The sequence below is a fragment of the Manis javanica genome, chromosome 2 (assembly GCF_040802235.1).
Source record: "Manis javanica isolate MJ-LG chromosome 2, MJ_LKY, whole genome shotgun sequence".
Classification (NCBI taxonomy): Eukaryota; Metazoa; Chordata; class Mammalia; order Pholidota; family Manidae; genus Manis; species Manis javanica.
Window position 1 is genome coordinate 140,937,565 of NC_133157.1, and position 10,860 is coordinate 140,948,424.

At 34.4% G+C, this 10,860-nt stretch overlaps 1 pseudogene; it reads right to left on the minus strand.

Annotated features, from left to right (window-relative positions):
* Window positions 1–279: 279 nt before the first annotated feature.
* Window positions 280–843, minus strand: LOC108388212 (large ribosomal subunit protein eL15-like; annotated as a pseudogene).
* Window positions 844–10,860: the final 10,017 nt, after the last annotated feature.

The following is a 10,860-nucleotide window of genomic DNA, read 5'->3' on the forward strand; positions in this document are numbered from 1 at the left end:
TCAGTGAGATAAAGTTTCAGCTATACAAGAGGAGTAAGCTCTAGACCTCTGCTGTGCAACATAGTGCCCATAGTTAACAATATGCTACTGTGCACTTCAAATAGTTAAGAGGGCAGATCCCGTGTTAGTTGTTTTTTACCACACACACAAATACAGGAAAAACAAGGGGATACAGGCAACTTTTGGAGGTAATGGACACATTTATTACCTTAACTGTAGTGATTGTGGGGATGGTATTACAGGTGAAAGCCTATGTCCACCCGTAATACTGGGGAGTTGTTAGGGAGTACAGTGCCTTCTCCACGTTACAGGGTGAGAACCACCAATAGTGTGGTGCAACTTCAGGCCCTTTTCAAAGCTGTGGCTCTTGCTGCCTGCAGGTGTCGCCCTTTGCATCTTCCTGTGCTGTGGACAGGTTTGGTGATCCACTAGGAATCAGGATTTCTCCTGATAGCTTTATGGAATGGATCAATGAGGATAACCTCAAAGAATTCATCAATGCAGTAAGAATTCTTGACTCTCAGAACCCCACAGCGGCATGTAGGTCGTTCTTTGGCAACAGACTGAAGGCTTTAAGCAAACTATCTGGTTAAAACCAGGCTTGCTATCGGTTACACACTTAGGTACTGGGTGTTTGTAGCCATCATGGTGAACACAAATTGGATAGATGACATAACCTTGCTTGGTCTTCTTTCCAAGTCTGTGCACTTTATTGGGTCACCTGGGGCGGGGCCTGTGGATTGCTGAGCTGCTGGTACTGCCAGCAGCGCACCCTGGCAAGAAAGCGCATTACATCAGCTGCCTCTTCCTCCATAGCTCCTGGGTCTACTTATAAGCACCCATCCTGGCTTACCTGATGGCTACTGCCAAGAGAAAAGATATTTTTAATTTTTTCAAGAACCTCCATACTGTTTTCCACAGTAGCCATACCAATTTATACTCCCAACAACAGTGCACCAGTTCTCTTTTCTCCACATCCTTGTCAACACTTATCTCTTGTCTTTTTGACACTAGCCAACCTAGTAGTTGTGAGGTGATATCTCAGGATGGTTTTAATTTGCATTTCCCTGATGGAGTAATATTGAGCATTTTTCATATACCTGTTGTTCATTTGTAGCCTTTTGTGGGAAAATGTCTGATCAGGTCTTTTGCCCAGTTTTAATTGTCTTGTTTGTCATTTGCTGTTGAGTTAAATGAGTTCCTGATATATTCTGAATATTAATCCCTTATTGAATATATGTTTGCAAATATTTTCTCACAATCCATAGCTCACTTTTTCATTTTGTTGATTGTTTTCTTTGCTATGCAGAAATTTTCTAGTTTGCTTCAGTCCCATTTGTTGATTTTTTCTTCTGTTATTTGTACTTTTGTTATCATATCCAAAAAATCATTATGAAATTCAATGACAAGGAGATTTTTCCCTGTATTTTCTTCTAGGAGTTTCAGGTCTTAATTTAAATCCTTGATTCATTTTGAGTTGATTTTTGTGTATACTGTAAGATGAGGGTCCAATTTCTTTTCTTTTCTTTTCTTTTCTTTCTTTCTTTGTTTTCTTAGCATGCATGCAAATATCCAGTTTTTCCAATGCTACTTACTGAAGAGATTATCCTTTCCGTATTGTACATTTTTTGGGAATCTTGTCAAAGATCAGTTGACTGTATATATATATATGTGGTAGTTTATTTCTGAGCTTTCACTTCTGTTGCGTTGGTCTATGTGTCTATTTTTAATGCCTATACCTTTCTGTTTGATTACTATGGCTTTGTAACATCATTTGAAATTAAAAAATGTGATGCTTCCAATTTTATTATTCTTTCTCAAGACTGTTTTGGCTACTCAAGGTATTTTATGATTCCATATGATTTTTAGTATCTTTTTCTATTTCTGTGAAAAATGCCATTGGATTTTTGAGAGATTGCATTGAATCTGTATATTGCTTTGGGTATCATGAACATTTTAAAAATATTAATTCTTCTAGGCCATGAACATAGAATGCCTTCCATTTTCCAATTTCTTTCATCGATGTTTTATAGTTTTCAGAATACAGATTTTTCACCTCTTTGGTTAAATGTATTCCTAAGTATTTTGTTCTTTTTGATGCTATTGTAAAGGGTTGTTTTTTAACTTATTTTTCAGATAGTTTATTGTTAATGTATAGAAGCACAAATGATTTTTGCATACTGATTTTGTATTCTACTTTAATGAATTCATTCATACTAACAATTTTTGTGGAGTCAGTCTAGAGTTTTCTACATATAGGATCATACCATCTGTGAACAGAGATAATTTTACTTCTAACTTTCTGATATAGATGCCTTTTGTTTCTCTTTCTTGTCTGATTGTTTTTGCTAGTACTCTAAATTGTGTTGAATAGAAGTGGCAAGACCTTGGAGGAAAAGCTTTCCATTTTTCCCCACTGACTATGATGTAGGCTGCAGGCTTTTTGTAAATGGACAAAAAAAAAAAGGCTTTCCATAGGGCAGTCACTTTTTCTGGTAAATTTTTGTATCAACTTCAATCCACCTTCTGGAAAGGGAATTTTTCTCTCATCTCCCTCATATGAAAAAGAAATGTGTTTATTCTTTATTCAATAGTATACACTCAGAAAAATATTCTATTAAACTCTTTAATGTTGATACTACAGGGAAGGTCTTACATGTTATGCCAGAGTCCTACCTGAGCATTTCCTGAGAATAGATGGGTAGAATTTATGATTAAGGTTCTGTCTTACTCGGTTGTGAGCAACAGCAACTTTGCAAGCCAGAATATCTTCAGAACTTAGTCAAAATCAAGAGGGTGAGAGTGATTCCTAAATATATCACAACATTTGCCTAATTACCCTCACTTTCTCAAGGAGAAAGAAAATTGAACCCACTTCTCTGAATGTTTTGCAGCAGAGTAACTAAAATAGTGTCCTTTCCATTCTTGCTCCCTGATGTACCACCACAGGGAAGGGCTCTCAATACACATTTGTTGAATGAATGAATAAGTAAATGAATAAATGAATTTTCTCAACATTTGCCTCACATCTTAGTATTTGATGTCTAAAAGCAGAGTGAGAAAATTTATAAGGTCCAGAATACATGTGGAGAACAAGGTATAGCAAGGTATAGCAACAAGGGTGGAACCGGTACAACACAAATAAAAACTTCAAGAAAAACTGTACAATACAAATTATATAGAGATTAATGACCTAAATACTAGGCATTCATGTGCATTATTTCATTTTATAAATGTAGTCAAATCAGCTTACCAAGACATCAAACATACTGACATAGATACAGTGATATGTATATGGAGACATACAATCTCCTTGTGCCCAAAAGAGAGACAGACTTACCACACTGAGATGGTTGAGACCTGAGGTTTCACTTCACTATTTGGACAAAAGACTCTTCTAAATCAGCCAAGTTTCCATTGGATGTTGCTTAAGTGTATGCAAGCAAAGAAAAACAAGAGATGGGACCATTTATTAAAGGAAAAAATATTTGTTGACCTCAGCAAACACCATATCAACAGCATAATAGGCCCTCACCTATAAGAATGCTGTAGTTCAATAAAGAAGCACTTTGACTGAGTGGCAGGACAAGGCAGCCTACTGTTTGCTCTTTCTAAATGCATTCTACCTGTACATTTAGCATTTTTTAAGCATTTATTTTTCAGATGTCATGTCCAGTAGCAAGTCAACTGATGGGACCATAATATATTCATTTGGATTCCATCTGCATAATTTATTAACCAAGTTATATTTTTCTGCAACAACATACCCTATTGCTTGAGAATAATTTGAATTAATTATAAAATTGTTTATTTTTATTTAGGGTTTAAGCTTAAAATGTTAATGGCTAATAAAAACAAGAATTATTTCAGTATCCATTTAAGGCAATGCTTAACCTTAAGAGCAAACTGTGGTAGGTAATTTTTGTTATCCCTAAAACAGGAGTATAATTTATATTGTGGAGGAGAGTTTGTCCTTGTTACAGTCAGTACAACTTCAGTTAGATATCATCCTACATCCATACCCTTCTCATCATTATCCCCATCAAAAATCAAACAAAATTTAGAATTATTATGTTCACTCCTGCATGTCTCTCTCCTATGGCAACCACCAGGCAAAAAAGGTGAAGGAAATATAGAGACAAACTTTCAATTATAAGATAAATTAGTCACAGGAATGAAAGTACAGCATAAGGAAGAAAATCAATAATATTGTAATATCTTTGTATGTTGACAGATGGTAACTACACTTATCATCATGAACATTTAATAATGCATATAATTATCAAATCTCTATGTGGTACACCTGAAACTAATATTATATCATTACAACTATATTCCAGTAAAAATAAACTAAAAAGAAAGAAAGTGACAAAAGTTCATTAAGAAAGGATTAGAATATTAGTAGATTCATTTAAAAGCCCTTGAATGTATTTTTCTCAGTGACAGGCTTGCAGTAAATCAATAAGAAAATTCAGATTTCAAAATCACCCTCTTCTTATCCTGGGAGCCATCAGCTATTTTCACAAGTGTAATAATGGGAAATTGCCTTAGCAACATCTCTGGGAATTTAGGTTAAATTCAATAGTGTTTGTAGAATGTTAATATTGTTATTATACATGGCACAGAACATTACAACCAAATATTTGGGGCTTATTTTTGTGTCTGTTAGTCAGCCCCCTTAATGAAGTCTTTGTAAAAATGAACTCCTTCAAAAATGTACCTGTTGATGAGAAGACAGACTGGTGACAAAGTCTGAAAGAGCTACTGTCAAAATAACATTTTAATTATCTATCCTCTGTAGGGCTTAATTATATATTCTTCTGTCCTTTATAGAAGTGAAATCTATCATTTTTAAAACATATTTTTAAAAATCTGATTCTACCAAGGAATTAATTATATACTCTGATAACGTTCAAAACATGCTCATGAATTGCTTCTTTTCTTGAAAACAACTAAAAATAATAATAAAACAAGAACCTTCCTTGAAAAATTGGAAATACTGGAGACCCTGAAAAATAATAGGAAAGGTGCAGGGATAGTTCAGTAGTATAGGAAGATGTGACAATGGCATAGCTGAGGTTTGGGAACAAGCTGATAAAGTTTACACCCAATGGGAGGCTTATACATAAAGCAAAAACCCAAAATCTCATATTTCAAAAATGAGAACAGGGTATTCTTCTTGGCACAGTCTGGCTCCAAGAAGCAAGGAAAGGTTGAGGCATCAAAAATCACGTACTCAAGTTATAATTGTCTGAATCATCTGTCCTGATGAGAGAGGTGAAGAGAGGCATTCACTATGAACACCATATAGTTGTTTGTCTCCACCGGCTTTGGAGAAGTAAAGATTAAAGGAGAACATCCATCACACATGAAAGTTAACCTCATTCAAAGATGAATTTTCAAAAAAGGACCATTAGAAGATCTGTAAAATCTATGAGAATAAAAACAGAGACAGAAAGGAACTGGAACGTGAGAATGATAAAGAAAAATTAATTAGCATTGAAGTAAATCTGTTGCCTTCAAAGCAAATAAGAATTTGACTAAACATTTGCAATGCCTTAAAAAAAAACTAACAATTGGAAAAAATCCCCTTTTAAAACATACCAAAATGTCACGATGAAAGAAGAAAAGAATTGGCAAAAATCACAAAAGATGAATAAATGTTGGCAGAGCTCAGAGAAAATTTGAATGAAAAATATGATCACAGGAATGAAGATGAAATTGAAAGCTGTGAACAGTGGAGTGTAAACACCACAGGAAATAAAGAAGATAGGGATGATTGGAGTGAGCAAAATGGAACAGAAATTTAAAAAACAAGTAATTACAGCAAAAATAATACAGAAGCAAGAGAAACAAAGGAGACTAAAAATATACATAATTGAGTCCCCCAAACCCAAAAATAAATCATAAATAATGAAACAGAAAATTATTGAAAGATCTATTAAATAAAACCATCAAGAAAGAAATACATGAATCAACAGATTTAAAGGAAATACTCTGTTCCACTAAAAATTACATCAATTGTTCTACAATAAAACATATTGTAGTAGCTTATGAACATCAGAACTAAAGAGATATTTGGCAATCATGCAAAAGCATTAAGATGCTCAAAAGGGAAAAACGTTTTATACAACTCTATTCATTAGAGTATTAAAAGAGAGGTGAGCATATTACTGACAAAAAAGAATGAAATCTTGCCATTCATGACAACATGGTTGGACCTAGAGGGTGTTACGCTAAGTGAAATAACTCAGACAGACAAATATTACATGATTTCATTTATGTATGGAACCAAAAAACAAAACAAACAAAACAGAAGTAGACTTACAAACACAGAGAACAGACTAGTGGTTGCCTAGGAGAGGAGGATAAGGGGATGGGTGAAATAGGTGAAGGAGAAACAAAAATCAGTGAGAATGTTTGATATCTTGTTTTCTTCAGTTTTATTGAGATGTAATTGACAGGTAACATTACGTGAGTTTAATGTGTACAACGTGATGATTTGATGCACATGTGTATTGTGAAGTGTTCACCACAATAAGGTTAGTTAGCACATCCTTCACATGGTGAGAATATGAAAGCTCTACTCTTATAGGAACTTTCAAGTTTACAATAGAGTATTAACTATAGTCACCATGCTGCACATCAGATCTCTGGAACTTATCATCTTATTACTGAAAGTTTATTCCTTTGACCAACATCTCCCCTTTTCCCCAAACTCTCAACCCCTGGCAGCCACCTTTCTACTATGTTTCTAGGAGTTTGATGTTTTTAGATTCCACATACAAGTGAGATCATGTAGTATTTGTTTCTCTGTCTTTTTTCAATTAGTATAATGTCCTCAATGTCCATCCATGTTGTGGCAAAAGGCAGGATTTTCTTCTTTTTTTGAAAGAATAATATACTTTTATTTATTTTATATATTTATGTATTTATATTGTTTTATCCATCACATATTCATTTAACCCACCAGAGTTCCCTTGTGTCCATATCCTAGCCAACACTTATTATCTCCTCTTTTTTTTATAATAGCCATTTTAACTGGTGTAAAATGATACCTCATTGCAATTTTGATCTGAATTTCCCTGATTAGCAATGTTGAACACCTTTTCATGTACCTGCTAGCCATTTTATGTTTTCTTTGGAAAAACGTCTATTCAGATGCTCTGCACATTTTTTATATGGACTGTTTTTTTTGCTATGAGCTTTTATTAATCTCTTACCAAATATATGGTTTGCAAATATTTTTTCCTATTCTGTTGGTAGCCTTTTCATTTTGTTGACTCTTGTTGTGCAAAACTTTTTTAGTTTGATATAGTCCCACTTGTTCATATTTGTTTTAGTTGCTCATGCTTTTAAAAAAGATTCTTGTGTCTTAAAAAAGTTGCTTGTCTTATTTTAAAAAATCATTGCCAAGACCAATGCCAAAGAGATCTTTCCTTTTGTATTCTTCTAGGCATTTGATAGTATCAGGTCTTGTTTACATCCTTAATTCATTTTGAGTTAATTTTTGTGAATGGTAGTAGATAGGGGTCCAACTTCATTCTTTTGCATGTGAATATCCTGTTTTCCCAGCGCTAATATTGAAGAGACTATCTTCTCCATTGAGTATTCTTGATTCTCTTGTTAAATATTAGTTGATGATAAATGCATGGTTTATTTCTGGGCCCTTGCTTCTGTTCCATTGGTCTGTGTATCTGTTTTATGCCAGTACCATATTGTTTTGATTACTATAGCTTTATAATATAGCTGGAAATCAAGAATTGTGATACCTCTGCTTTGCTCTTCTTTTGCAGGTTTGCTTCAGCTATTCAGGGTCTTTTGCGATTCCATACAAATTTTAGGATTATTTTTTCTATTTCTGTGTAAAATGCTATTGGAATTTTGAAAAGGATTGCAATGGATTTATAGATAGCTTTGGGAAATAAGAATATTTAACAATATTAACCCTTCCAATCCAACATGTGGTATCTTTCCATTTATTTGTATATTTTCAGTTTCTTTCATCAATGTCTTATAGTATTCAGTGTATAGATCTTTCATTTCCTTGATCAAATTTATTTCTGACTATTTTGGTTTTGATGCTATCATAAATGAGATTTTCTTTATTTTTTTTCACTTCACTGTTAATGTACATAAATGCAACTGATTTTTGTATGTTGATTTTGTATCCTAAAACTTCACTGAATTTATTAGGTCTGACAGATTTTTGGAGTTTTAAGTGTTTTCTATACATAAGATCATGTCATCAGCAAACAGAAAAGTTTACTTCTTCCTTTCCCATCTGGATCCTGGTTCTGATACTCTGCTATCTTGCTAACATCATTCCATACGCATATTCCTGATTGTACCATAACCCCCATATCATTTTACATAGCTGGCTAGGGGCTAGGATTCCACAATTTTTCTATATATACATATTCCCCAGGTGACTTTGAGGAAGCAGATTTGGGGGATCACTGCACCATCACCCAGTGCCTCTTTCATAAATATCTTATAGTCCCTGATTTCAGAGTTGTTTTCTAGTGAAGAAAACATGGACTACGTTGTATGACAGTAAGTGCTAACAGAGGAAGATGCACAAAGAGAGGGCTTGTTAAATAAAATAAAACTAATTGAATAATGGTGGCTAAGAGCTGTAATTTTATCGCCATGCTTCCTTTCTTTCCTCTAACCACTGTCACCTGCATGCAAAGATCTAAAATAAAGTCAATAAAAAGTATTGAAATTAAGTAATTCACCACCCACTAATTGTCATTTTAAATACATGACATCTTTATGGTTCTTTGGCAGTAAAATAATAATTTCTTTTTATTATTTAAGTTTCCTCAGTGTCTGAGTAGATCAATAATTGTGGCATTGTATAAATTGGGTTCAGGGGACCTTATTACATTTTATCCTCTTTCCAAAATATATTACATGGAAATTGAGATTTCAGAGTGTCATTGTAAATCCACTGGCATGATCAAAAGCATTGTGAAAGCATAAGTCACAGAGTAGAATGATTTGTATTAATGCAAATGTATGAAACATTCAGGACAAGCAAAATTGAATTATTTACAAATTTAGCCCTCTAAAATTTTACTACAATCAGATTAATTTTGATGGCTCAATAAAAGGCAATTGACTATCTAACGACTATCTCTCCAGGATATTCAGACTCCTCTATGAAACAGAATGGAGTCTGAAATTCAAACAGTAATGGGTCAGCTGCTGCCAAAATAGCAAACCTCCCTTCGCTCAGGTGATTTGATTAGTGATCCACGGTATTGTGCTCACACAGGCCTCATGTCTGACCAAATCGGCAAAATCTAAAAAAAAACAAGAAAATAATTTTGAATTGGCTTTCTTGTTAATTATTACCTGGAGACCCTTCCATTTTTAATAATCTCAAGTATAGTTTAACATGTTGGACTGAATGCTCTTGTCTTTTGAGAAGATAGATAACATTAACTGGATTAAAATAAAGATAATATTATAAATTGTGATTCATAGAACAATCTAAAGGATGTTTTCCTCCAAGTATATTTAGAATTAAGCCTTAATGAATAGTACTCAAAAAAGTACACAGTTGTCATATTCAGATCATGATTACTTTCTTAAAAAAGAAAAATATATAATAAATAGAAAAGAGAATCTTAAAATTTGACCTAAAAGAATTGCAGTTAAGTGAAATCAGATAGTCAACTTTAATCTTCCCCTTTTCAGAATGCTGTATGTTTAGAAAACATTCTTAGGTCTTTTTTTGCAGATTCATTGATTATTCTTGGTCACATTGTTCTAGTACATTTTTGGGATAGGGCTATGTAATAGAACATAACCTTCTTATATTTGGACATCATTTTGTAGCTAAATGTCAGGGAAAATTGTTCATAATCACAAACCTCCTCTTCAGTGAAATTAAGTGGACTTGTTACCCTTGGCAGAATCCCAGTGCTCAGCTACACAGGGGACTCACCAGGGTGCCTAGTCATGGTGCATCAGTCAGTGCTGGGAGTCAGTGAGACCTCGTCTTTTTTTTAATTCATTTTATTATCATTAATTTACAATTACATGAAGAACATTATGGTAGCTAGACTCCCCCTTTCACCAAGTCCCCCCCTACAAACCCCATTACAGTCACTGTCCATCATGGTAGTAAGATTCTATAGACTCACTACTTGTCTTCTCTGTGTTGCACATCCCTCCCTATGCCCCCCCCACCTTATACATGCTAATCGTAAGGCCCCCTTTCTTTTTCCCTGCCCTTATCCCTCCCTTCCCACCCCTCCTGCCCAGTCCCTTTCCCATTGGTAACCCTTAGTCCATTCTTGGGTTCTGTGAGTCTGCTGCTGTTTTGTTCCTTCAGTTTTTCTTTGTTCTTATACTCCACATAAGAGTGAAATCATTTGGTACTTGTCTTTCTCTGCCTGGCTTATTTCACTGAGCATAATACCCTCTAGCTCCATCCATGTTCTTGCAAATTGTAGGATTTGTTCTCTTCTTATGGCTGAATAATATTCCATTGTGTATATGTACCACATCTTCTTTATCCATTCACCTATTGATGGACACTTAGGTTGCTTCCATTTCTTGGCTATTGAAAATACTGCTGTGATAAACATAGGGGTGCATCTGTCTTTTTCAAACTGGAGTGCTGCATTCTTAGGGTAAATTCCTAGAAGTGGAATTCCTGGGTCAAATGGTATTTCTATTTTGAGTTTTTGGAGGAACCTCGATACTGCTTTCCACAATGGTTGAACTAATTTGCATTCCCACCAGCAGTGTAGGACGGTTACCCTTTCTCCGCAACCTTGCCAACATTTGTTGTCATTTGTCTTTTGGATGGTAGTGATCTTTACTGGTGTGAGGTGATACCTC